Here is a 13,688-nt window from a genome sequence, read left to right as displayed (position 1 = left end):
GGTACATAATATGATTAAAAATTACCGTGAATCCTATTTATATGTATCATATACTGGAGTACATTTTTGAAATTTGAGTTCTTACACTTAAATGTAGTTCGGCCCACAAAATTTTCGATTTTTAATTTAGATTCACTACCTTTAATACTTTTCTCATTTTTAAAAAATAGAAATTGTTGAAATAAAATTTGTGATGCACCCTCGGATGCAATGGTGTGTCTATATTTTTTTTATTTGGATACAATAAACAATTACATAACATGTTGACATTGTATTGTTGTATAATGGACACGAGATAATTAAAAATTACATAATCTAATTAATACTAGTATATTCTACCATTATGAAATTTGAATTTTCAATACATGACATTCTTCGTTATTTTTAGTTCGGCCAATAAGAATATGCCCTTTTTATTTATGGACACTACCTTTAAACAAAACTCATTTATTACTTATTTCCTTTGCTCATAATACATTTTAATAGTATTCTCTATGTCCCATTACATATAACACATTTCTTTCGAGCACATATTTTTAGATAACGATGTTTAGTTGTTAAATGAAGAGAGTTTAAAGTAAGAGAGAAAAAATAAAAGAGGTGATAAACTAAGAGAGATATGTCTCACTTATAGTGGGATGACCTAAAAAAGAATACACCTCACTTATAATGGGACGAAGGGAGTATTATTACTAATATTGTCTTTTAAGGTAAGATGTATTCTCCGGTACCCGTACCGCTCCAATCATCTTTTATTAAAATTTGCGGCGCACCCTTGAATGAAGTTGTCGTTGTCGAGTAATTGTCAACAGACAGCGTCGCAACAACTTTTTACTTTTATTTTTACCTTCCCTCCATATCTCTCACTCTATTTAATTCCTCCCCTCTCTATTTTTGTTGTGGATTAAAAAAATGGAATGTATATAAATGTTAGTAGTAGATAATAAAAACTATCTTTTAAACTTTATAATAAATTTTACGGTACATATAATACAATAAACAGCTAATAATCATATTGTAAAATTGCAGATATAATTGCACACCTTGGTGCCTATTTTCAGTAACTAGAGAGTATACAAATATTTTTGAGAAATACTTATATAGAAAAACTATACAAATAAAAAAAATCTCCACTCAATTAGATTTTAAAGCATCGATTCAAAAAATTAAAGCAGCAATGAAATGACAAAGGTAGAGACGAGTTCGACTGTTGTCGTCTTCTCCGAGCATCCGCATTACTTTCCCGCCATATACATCCCAATTCAGCTACCCAAACTAATCCCCTTCTCTCTCCCCATTTACTACTCCTATATCTATCTATGTATTGTATCCCTCTTCTCCTCCCATTTCATCTCCTTTTCCTTTTCCTTTTCCATAAGCTTATTCCATCAATGGAACAACCAGCCGCCCGCCCCAAAAGCAGAATCGCCCAAACACTCTCAACACTCATCAGTTGCTCAAGAATCCGCTCCAAGAAGCCACAAGAAAGCCTCCAACCCTGCGAATCCCATCACTCCGACGAGGAAGATGCTAACCAGGAGGAGGAGGAGGCCTACGCCATGGAAGCTTCGTCGCGAAGCTATTCGCCTCCGTCTCCGCCGCCAAGGCGGCCTACGCCGAGCTCCAATTGGCTCAGATTCCGTACAACCGCGACGCCATCCGGTCGGCCGACCAAGCCGTTGTCGACCAGCTGAAGGCGCTCTCCGACCTCAAGCAGCGCTACGCAAATCATCAGATCGATTCGTCGCCGCCGCACGTGACGCTCGTGCTGGCGGAGATTCAGGAGCATCAGTCGCTGCTGAAGACCTACGAGATCACCATGAGGGAAATGCAGGCCGAGATCGACGCCAAGGAGGCCCGGATCGCGTCTCTACAGAACCACCTGCGAAAATCCGTCGAGATCGAGAGGAAGATGAATGCAAGCGGATCCATCGACGGAATCAGATTCTCCGACGTCAGCCATAAGGATTTCACGCTTGTGTTGCACTACTTGTTGAAATCGCGAAATGGAATGGGCGAATTGGGATATCGACGCCGCCGCGGATGCGATCCACCACGACGTCGTTTTCGAAAAGAGCGATCATAGGGCCTTCGCGATTGAATCATTTGTCTGCAGAGAGGTTTTCTCCGGTTTCACCTCTCCCGGATTCGGCGACGAGTCCGTTCCCGGCGAGATACATGAGCATGACCGCCGCCGTTTCTTCTTCGATCAATTTAGGGTTTTGCGGTCGGCGAGTGCGATCAATTTCGCGAAACAAAGCCCTAATTCGCTGTTTGGGGAATTTTTGAAATCGAAATATCTTCAGGTGGTGCACCCGAAGATGGAGTCCTCATTTACCGGCAATCTGTACCAGAGAGAAATGATGGATTCCGGCGAGTTTCCAGAAACGGAATTCTTCAAAGCGTTTGCTGAGATGGGGAGGAGGCTCTGGCTGCTGCATAGCTTGTCGTTCTCGTTTGATTACCATGTCAGCGTATTTCAAGTGAGTCGCAATTCAAAGTTCTCTCAAGTGTACATGGAAAGCGTCACGGATAAGCTGGTTTCTGCCGCCGCGGATGGCGAGGCACTCAGGGTGGCGTTCACGGTGGTTCCTGGTTTTAAGGTCGGGAAGACGGTGGTGCAGAGTCAGGTGTATCTGAGCCGCCTGAATTGAGGAATACTACAATAAAGCGGAGCGGGCGAGAAGCGGTGGCGCGTCGATCAGAGGGTGGGGACGGCGGAGTCTAGCATTGGTTTTTGATGCACAAAAATTAGAGAGTTGGGCAATTTGTATGGAATAATTAATGTGTTGTATATAATGTATTCAAAATATATACAGATTCACAAAATTTTAAAAAAAATTGGTTTTTGTTTTAGTGAAACCTTAGTTATTTTTTAAAAGACCGAAACGGAAAAGATTAATTTTAAAAACTTGTGTAATAATAAAATCGATTCTTTTGCACATATAAATAGTATTAGTACAAATCAAGAACCAACTTTCTAGCATATAAAGAAAAATATTCTCTAATTTAAGGGAAACCCTTAAAGCTGCACTTGTGGATTGAATAATCTTTCTTGTACATCGGCAGTAATTTATAAGAGCATCTCCAATAGCATAGGACATCCAATAGCCCTCACATAGCCTTCCCACTGCCACATCATCAGCACTAAAATCCTCCTGCCACATCATTTGAACATGCAACTGGACATCCAATAGCGCCCTCACATAGCCTTCCCATAGCCTATCCACATCAATAATAATAATTATATAATTTAATTTATAATCGTAGCAACATACGGAATTTAATTTACGAGACAAATACGGGACAATTGAATAATACTATTAAAATTTTAAAAAGTACAATAATTTTTAAAAAAAATACAAAAATTAAAAAGTACAATAAAAAAAGTACATAAAAAATTAATCTTGAGGGGTAATTACACTTCTAAAAGAGGAGAACCGGAGGAGTGCTTTGTTGAAAAGAAATTTCTCAAAATTAAGGAGTACGTGGTTTGGGACATGGTTTGGGAATTTAAAATTCATAAAAAGAAGAATGTAAAAGATTATGAATTGAACACTTGCGTACAATTAAAAGGGGCCTAGAATTAGCTCGCCAACTGGGATTATTGGCCGAAGGATAAATAGAAATCAGCGTTAATTCGTAAGATTTGGAGGCTTATTAGTATGATCTACTGGAAGAACGTAGAAATGGAGTGAAGAGATATTTAGTGTATCCCACTTTGAAGAGTGAAATATCCCACATCGGAAGCAAGAGACAAAAGTGTAGTCAAGCGCTACTATAAAGTAAGGAGGCGAATATTTCTATATGGAAATATAAAACATTCAAGGATGTCTCTATAAAAGAGAGACAACCTAGAATGATTTTTGTCCTACATCGAATGTGAAACATAAAACTCAAGTATGTCTCTATGAAAGAGAGACAACCTAGAAAGGTTTTTGTCCCACATCGAATGTGAAACATAAAACATTTAAGGATCTCTCTATAAAAGAGAGACATCCTTGAATGGTTTTCATAAATTCGCAAGCCCATTAAATATATATGGGCTATTACGAATTTTTTGTATAAATTTATTTGTAAAATTTTTTTTTAAATATAAAAAAACAATTTTCATAAATAAATAGTATTTTTTAAATTTTGATTTTTTTTTAAATTCGAATTTTAAAAATTCGAATTAAAAAAATTAAAAATTTGACGCCGGTCCGACGCCGATCCGGGGCCTACAATGGCGCCGAGCGGATCGGCGTGGGAATCGGCGTCAACCCAAGAATCGGCATGGGCACGCCGATTTTGATGCCGATTTCGCCGACGCCGGCTGCAATGGTTCGGCGTCAGCACCGGCATCTGCGAAAAATTGGCGTGCCGGTGCCGACGCCGCCATTGGAGATGCTCTAAGATTCCAACGTACTTTCTCCGTCCCAAAAAAATATGTGTATTTGAGACACACACGAGAATTAAGAAAAAATTGACAAAGTAAGAGAGGGGAGGAAAATGATAGTTAAAGTAGTGTTAGTAGATAGTTAGACTTACATTATTAAATTGATATAACTTTTCAAAAATTGAATGCATATATTTTTATGGGACATACGAAAATGGAAGCTGCACATATTTTTATGAGACGAGGGAGTATAACTTGCGATGTAGTATGACGACGACAATGAAGTGCAATGAAGTAATTGATAGTAGTAATATAGTGTTTCATTAATAATGAAAAGATCAACTTGATTTGAATTGGAAAGAAAGCATTCAACTAAAGGCCCAATTTCGTCCCCCTTTCGAAAATAGGCCCAATTCTATCGTCAATTTTCTTACTCATTTTTACTCAACTGACAAAATATTACATTATTAATAATTCTAAGATATTATAAATGCACTAATATTTACTCAATGAGAACTATTTAACATAATTTTTTTATGAGAAAATTTTAGTATAATTCCTTTACTTTTTTCCTTTTATTTTATTTGCCTCTGCTGAATTTGCGCTTATAATCATTAATTATTTCTAGTCATTCTTTGGTATTGTAATTAATTTCCCATGTATGTTTGACTTTCTTTTTTTTTGGTTATTTTCACTTTTAAATTCTTGTATTTATTTTCTCTTCTTTAAAACCAATAGCTAATAGTGAAAGTGGAAAAGAAAAGGGAATTATAAATAAATACCCCATCCGTCCCATAAATAAATGAATTTTGGGGACGGTACAAGCTTTAGTACCAAATTGTTAAAGTAGGGAGATAGAAAGAAAAAATTATTGAAGCATTTCTGATTGACAATGAAGCTCACCTTATAAGAGAGAAAAAATTATCAAAGATAAAAATTAACTATTTTTACGGACGGACCAAAAAATAATAATTTATTTTCATGAAATAGAGTACTCCATTAAAAAACTAACAATAAACTCGATATACACATTCAAATAGAAGAACCAACTTCTAGCAAACAAGGATAAACATTCTCTCAAGTATGTGAAACCCATAGAGCCACAGTGTTTTATTGGATATTATTTCCCTGTACATTAGCACGTTGTAATTGATAAACTTTTAATAGTACTTTAATTCAACTAGTTATTTACTAGTAATATTCTTAAGAAGTAGTGACCACGGACTTAAGAAAGAATGCATCCAATTAAAGGCCCAAATTAAAATTTCCTGTAATAAAGGCCCAATTTGTTCCAGTTTAAAGGCCTATTACGGCAATGAAATGATTGAAAACTGAAAAGTATTTCCACTATATCCATCAGTCGCTAATACACCAAACGTTGATTTGGATTTTAAATAATTTATAAAATTAATACTCCCTACGTCCTAGATAATTCGTCTATCTTTGATCGAGCACGGATTTAAAAAATGTAATGAAAAGTGAGTTGAAAAAGTTAGTGGAACGTGGATTCTACTTTTATATATTAGTTTTATAATAAAATGTGAGTAAGAATGAGTTAGTGTAATATGAAGTCCACTATCAAAAATGGTAAAAAGTGAAATGAGACAAATTATGTGGGACGGACCGAAATGGGAAAATGAGACAAATTATCTGGGACGGTGGGAGTAACTTTAGTAATAATTTATTTAAAAATAAAAAATAACTCTGACATTGACTAAATTAAACTAATTCTTTGATACTCTATCTGTCCGCCATTAAATGTTTCATTTTCCCTTTTTCATCCGTCCGTCAATAAATGTCTCATTTCACTTTTACAATATTTGGTAGGTGAACCACTAATTCCACTAACTCATTCTACTCACATTTTATTATAAAACTAATATATAAAAGTAGGACTCACATCCCACTAACTTTTTCTATCTACTTTTTTTTTACAAAGATAAATAATTTTTTAAAATCTGAACCGGTCAAATATGAGACATTTATTCATGAATGGTGGGATTACTATTCACAGAAACCTAAATTATCAACAAGTCTCCTAGCACATTAAAAATGCATCCTAGAATCGCTCCACAGATTGAAACACTTAGAGGAGCTCCAGTGTCAATCACTATCTATAATTTTATACTCCACATTGTCTATTGGCGTAGGACACGTCATATATTTGTAGTTTAACTCCTACTGTAATTTGATTCTTTTATGTAATTTAATAAGTTTAATGAGTTTTTTATTTCCTTTTATTCAGTGGAGGCAGGCGTGTCTTGTACTCATAGTGGGCGGGTAGTAATTTTAAGCTAAACTGTTGCATGTACTAAAATTCTTTTCCCAAAAGTCATACTCCCTCTTATTGTTTCATAATAGTAGAGTTATTTTCTTTTCTAGCAAAATTCAATCCATTTTTCTCGTTTATTTTACTTTTTCTTACTTTAATATCCGCTCATCTTTCTATCTTTTTCATTTCCTACTTTATTAAACTTATTTAACATAATACTTATTTCTTAAATTATGTGCCGAAAATAAACGACTACCAAATATAGGGAATATAAAAATAAGAGTGAACTACAAAAATAATTTCTGAAAAATAGGGTATCAGATATTAGAACAAGGAAAAATTACAAATTACGTACCTCGGCATACCGTTTTGCTCCTGAAGCCATTAAGGCTCCGTTCGGTATCACGGAATTGAGCATGCGGAATTGGAATTGGAGCTTCCAATTCCAAATCCAATGTTCGACACCACAAAATATTGAGATTTGGAATTGAATTACAATTTCAACTCCACAATTTGAATTCCATATGAAAAGTAGATAATTAGAATTTCAAGGAATAATAAAATTGCACTTTCACACATATACACACACCTAGACACACCACACACACAACAGCCCCCACACACACCTGCACACACAGTCACACACACCACTCGGGAATGGATCCCCTGCTATGTTAAAAAGACAGCAGGGGCTCCTGTGGAACTAAACGCAGCCTCCCTTCTATTTAAAAGCATGAATATTGATAAAACTGCTGCAACTTACAGCACAATGGTGCTTTGTAATTTTCATAATATAATATTTATATTTATTGTATTGAATATAATAATATTATCATTATTTGTATTTTTGAATTGAAAAGGTGCTGCTGTGTGGGCAACAAATGGTGTATCATTATGTTTTTTATGTTACGATTTTTTTAATAAATGGAGTAGTATAGTTATTTTATCAATATTCGTGCTTTTAAATAGAAGGGAGGCTGCGTTTTGAGTGTAATTAGCTGCGTTTAGTTCCACAGCAGCCCCTGTTGTGTTTTTAACACAGCAGGGGATCCATTCCCGGGGATCCATTCCCCACTCCACATACACACAGTCACACACACTCCTGCACACACACACCACACACAGAGTCACACACACACACCACACACAGAGTCACACACACACACCACACACAGAGTCACACACACACACCAGCCCCCACACACACACACACACCTGCACACACAGTCACACACACCACATACACACAGTCACACACACCCCTGCACACACACCCCTGCACACACACACCACACACACAGAGTCACACACACACCCCTGCACATACAGTCACATACACCACACACACACACACAGAGTCACACACCTACACGGCTACACACACACGACACACACACCCACCGGGTTATTCGGGCCAATGGGTATTTTTAATTCTTTAATATTTTCAAAAAAATAATAAATATTTTAATTTTTTTTAATTATATACATATTTTTAATTAATCATTCAACAATGAAATGCATTTTTTTATTTTCTTTAATAATTTTAAAAAAGATTAAGTTATTTAAATTTAAATAACTTATGCATTACATAATTATTTACAAAATATCTATCAATAGTATGCTTATGTTTATGTATTTAAAACATAAATCAACACTTTGTTTCAAAATTCAAACATAAATCAATTCGTAGAAAATTGAATAAAATTTTCATAATGTGAGAGGTCCATCGTAGATGTAACAAAAATATTTTGAATTGTTAAAGAGTGAATTATCAAGATGCTAGCTAATTGAAGTAACTCTAAGTTTTCTTGAATTATGATTGGTCAAATTTAATTTATTCCAGTTGTAAATAAGTCAAATAATAATTTATCTTTGTTTTAAGAATCAGCAAAGTACGCATAATTCAATGACGAAGCGGCACCAAAACACTTTGCACTATTATATAGAAAATATACTAAAAGAAAGCTTTTATATACGAGTATTTATGAATCCATGAACCACATAGTGATTTTTTTTCGTGATCTTATATAGTCGGTTGACGTATTTGGATTTTGCATGGTTTTAGAGGGTTGTCTTGGATGATTTTGATTATATTTCTATATTTTGGTATGTTTACATTTTTGTTGAGAAATGATAGAAAATGGATTAGAAAATGTACACAAAACATGTGGATATGCAGCAGCCTTGTTTGAGTCAATGTTTCTCGCGATTTTGAAGTTTGATAAACCCCTAATGCATATCGTTCTCTTCGTCTTCGAAAGAACTCTGCGTGGACATATTGCAGGCCTAAATCGGAGCTTTATAGAGAAAGTTATGACAGTTACAAAAACTGTTTGATGTGCAGAAGCCTTCAACCCGACGGGTCAGCCCGAATGGCCCGATTTTAAATTCGGGCTGCGAAATTACAACCCTAATCCTGTATTTTTATCGGGTTATTCTGGCCGGCCCGCGGGTTCCAGGTTACATTGACATCCACATAATACATACAGTCAGACACAGACACACACATTTACACACACTACATAATTTTTTTAATTCAAATTCTTATCAATTATCGTTTTACCGAACAAAGGATTTGACATTGAATCATAACTCAATTCTTTCAAATTCAATTCCGTAGAATTCTAATTTCAATTCTGTGTACCGAACGAACCCTAAGAGCTTTATAAGTTTTTTTTTCTCATTTGACATGTGTTATCATTGTCTTTGTAGTCCACATTTTGCAGATTTTTAAGGAGTAAATATTACTTCCTCCGTCTGCGAATTAGAGTCTCGTTTTTTCATTTTAGTCTGTCCGCGAATAGGAGTTCCGGTTCATTTTTACCATAAATGGTAATAGGGTCACACCTTCCGCTAACTCATTCCACTCATATTTCATTTAAAAGTCATATATACAAGTGGGACTCTAATTCGACTAACTTTTTTTCACATACTTTTCTTAACATTTCTTAAAACCCGTGCTACCATGAAATGGTACTCCTAATGGCGAACGGAGGGAGTAGATAAGTTGGTTATCGGCTCAAAACCAAAAAAGCTTATTCGGCCGGTTACGGTTTTCCTTTCCTTTTTTTTTTTTATCGAAATCATTGGTTTTCAACCTGTAGGCACTTGCATATAAGAGAACACATGAAAATTCTCATGATCAAATCATTTTTTATCAACGAAAGCCCAACGAAATATATATAGTCTAAGTAATGACAAACTTAGTTTACTACTTGTACAATGTACAACTACAATCATAGTATGAAATGACTAATTGTTTCATAATAATCAAATCCAAGATTTTGCTTATTCTTCAAGTAAATGATGTTAGTTTGACTGCCAAGCAAATAACATCAAAAAAGGCTACCTAACCTCTGACATGAACTTTGAATTCTGGTCGATTGATCTTAGAAACTATTGTGATGCCCATGTTTCTAACAAAATCTTATTAAATGCATTTTATTCGTTTAGAATAAATTGTATTTTTCCTATTTTTCAATAAAACTATTCTTTGTTCTCACGCTATATGATGGCTATTAAGAGTCAAAGAAATCGGTGAAACCCGAATTTTGTGACAAATGTGTAGATCAATTTTACTTGTTCATCCTAGATTGAATTTTAGATATTAATTCCAATGCACGTTTCATGTAAATCAAATTCAACTATAAGATACAATTGCACGTGATACAGATCTCTATGTTTTCAACTTGTTGAAAAACTCTTAACACTTTCCCATGTACATTATCTTGTTCTCTATTTATTGCCTTTTTTTCTTTAACAATTACTCTATCTGTTCGTAAAATGTTATTCAGTTTTGCCATTTCGTTCCGTCCGTGAAATATTGTCCACTTCTCCTTTTTTTTTCTTTCCATTTTTTATAAATGAACTTTACTTTCCACCAACTCATTACATTCACATACTATTATAAAACTAATACTCCCTCTGTCCCGCACTACTCGCACCTTTCCTTTTGGGCACGGAGATTAAGGAATGAGTGATAGACAAAGTCAACAATTACGGCTGTAGGTATAAATTGTTACTAAAAATGGAAAGAGTGCAAATAACTTGGGACGCCCAGAAAGGAAATAAGTGCAAGTAGTACGGGACGGAGGGAGTATATAAATGTGGGGCCTACATTACACCAACTTTTTCCACTCATTTTTTTTTTCATATTTCTTAAAACCCGCGCCGAGTCAAATATGGACAACATTTTACGGACTTAGGGAATAGTAATAAGGGAACTTGCAACTGTCAAACAAAATTTAAATGTAAAATATGATCTAGGATTTTATGTGAATTATTATAAACCCCAAATTTGTTGCCTTCAATCTATTATGACATGACCTATATTATATTTAATCGAAATATTTAAATTTGATGCCTCAAAAGTTAGTTTGTGTGGAGCTTTGTGGAGCCTTTGTCACGACTTCATTTTGCTAAGGATAGCGAAAGCGTGTAAACCACGACTAATGAGGAGGATTAAAGAAGCGGGGAAAGAAAATGGGTAGAACTTGAGAAACTTTCCCAACGGCCAAATCGAATAGATATCATAGAAAAGAAGCCAAGTGCTTGATTACATGGTTCGAAGCAAGAATGTAACAATTCATCAAATAAACCAGAGTTCGATGGTGAGATTCTACTATTCTTACTTCTTAAAAGAACAACAGAATAAGTCCTTACTAAACGACTTCGTGTATGAAGACACGAATCGTGAGAAGATCCACTTGACTATTTAATAACATCGACCCCAATCAATACTCCTTCTCTTGATGTTCAACCTGCACATATATAAATACATGCAGGGCTGAGTACAAGAGTACTCAGTGCACACGTGCCGAAAAGCAAAACATACATTGTATAGTTGTCAAGCCATCACAGTAACACACGTGGATTTTTCTTAAAAGGCCCGAGCTTACTAAATTCTTTTGTGAACTAAAAGTTTGACTGCAGACTAAGTTCTTTCAGCATTCATCATTCCATATCTAAACATTCAAGTGACGGGGAGGTGGTCACCTCCCACGGTCACCCATCATTCCTTTCCATTCGATTCAAGTGCCGGGGAGGTGGTCACCTCCCACGGTCACCCATCATTCCATTCCATTCTGTTCCATTCATCAAAACAAACATTTATGACATGACAACAACTTGAAAAGAATCATAGCTCCATTTTGAGAAAAAAAATTATATTTCATAATTTCACAAGTATTTGATTTATATCCACGCTAATGTGCTGGATATTAAAAGAAAGCTCATCTAATATGCTTATTCCTCAATTTAATTACTCGTGTTGGCCTCGCTCTGCCCTCGGGAAAAATTCCCTTTGAAAATAAATAGCGTAGCACGCTACTTAGTAGTCGAAGTATTTCTCCTTAGAAAGAATGCATGCACCCTATGACATATCACCTATATCTTTAGTCTCGGCTTATAAGATTTTTTCTTAATCCTACCTCGGCTTCACTACTTTGCAGAATTTATTTATTCACTTTACTAAGTTCGGAGTAATTCTATTTTCTCAAAAACAAAACTCGGGCACTTATTTAATATAATATGGATTCTCTGAAAATCCCTTCTAATTCCTTTCTTTGAATTTTCTTAAGGCTGCCCATGGCGTCGCGGGGCGACGCCGGTCGGCCCTTCGCGTCTCCAACTTTAATATTGTTCCATCTTCAGAAATTTAATAGTTTATTCAGAAATTAATTCATCAACTTTCGAGCTCCAAGCTCATCTCCATAATTAATTCCACTTCAAGAATTAGAACCTCGGCCCAACGATTTAAAACCTTGGCCCATACTAATTAATTTCTTGGCCCAATCCCGTAGCCCACTCCTTGACTTGAAATAATTGGTCCATTACTAAAATAATATACTCAACTCATTTCTAACTCCACCAGCATCGGCCCATTCCTCAAATTTAATTATATAGCCCATATTAAAATGAGGCAGCCCACTTCCCTTGATTAATTAAATGGGACTTAGCCCAATCCCCTTTTAATTCACTTGGCCCAACAACTCATACTCCCATTTCCATTAGAGAAATTTCGGAATATGGGTTTAAATTTGCTGACCTTTCGAGATAAGGGATTCAATTCGCTTACCTTTCAAAATATGGGTCCGAGACATGCGAATTTTTCGGAATAAGGGTTTTACCCCTTTTTATATTTATTCTCTTCATTTTTCTTATTAATTCCCTTCTAATAATTATAGATTTACTAAACTATCCTTTAACCCATCTCTCAAAAATTTCATTTTACCTCCCTACAAACGATTTGCGCTCCACTCTTAAAAGGCAATCTTCTCTCTCAAATTCTCACGTTCAGGCTGCCTCGCCTCCGCCTCCAAATCTGCCGATTTCTCCCCTCCAAATCTCATCTGGTGATTTTTTTCTTTCATATTTTTGCTTAATTCACTTCTTTTTATCTCATCTCTGTCGATTTCTCTTCTCGTATCTCACTGTCGAGTTCTCTTCTTCCTTACTAACTTTCAGTTTCCTGATTATCTCATAAACAAGTTTATCAAATTATGCGGTTTTGTATTTGAAGTCTTTTTTTCGTTTTCTAATTTTTATGTATTTGATCTGTTCGTGTAATTTTATTAGTTTTTGTAATTGATCTGTTTGTGTAATTCTAATAAAACAGAGGCAGCAAAACCAATTAGGAAGAATGATCTGCAATTTCCAATGAGAAGTAGGAGAAATTCAGAGGTTTAATATCAAATTTGTAGCGCATGATTAATAGAATTAATAGGATGAAATTAGTTCATTTTTTTCCTGCAATTCTTAACTTTTATATATATTGTTATGGACATTTTAAGAATCATTCATTCCTTATTTTTGTATCAGCGGAGGTGGAGGCGGCGTGAACGTGAGAATTTGAGAGAGAAGCTTGACTTTTAAGAGTGGATCGCAAATCGTTTGGAGGGAGGTAAACTGAAATTTTTGAGAGATGAGTTAAAAGATAGTTTAGTAAATTTATAATTATTGGAAGAGAAATAATAAGAAAAATGAAGTGAATAAATATAAAAAGGTGTAAAACCCTTATTCCGAAAAATTCGCATGTCT

General features: G+C 35.2%; 1 pseudogene; it reads left to right on the top strand.

The window, feature by feature from the left end:
• Positions 1–1,268: 1,268 nt before the first annotated feature.
• Positions 1,269–2,654, top strand: LOC121810768 (annotated as a pseudogene).
• Positions 2,655–13,688: the final 11,034 nt, after the last annotated feature.

Source organism: Salvia splendens, chromosome 7 (genome assembly GCF_004379255.2).
Source record: "Salvia splendens isolate huo1 chromosome 7, SspV2, whole genome shotgun sequence".
In the NCBI taxonomy this organism is placed as follows: domain Eukaryota; kingdom Viridiplantae; phylum Streptophyta; class Magnoliopsida; order Lamiales; family Lamiaceae; genus Salvia; species Salvia splendens.
Note: the sequence above shows the minus strand (reverse complement) of the source record. Positions and strands in the feature narration are given on the sequence as shown.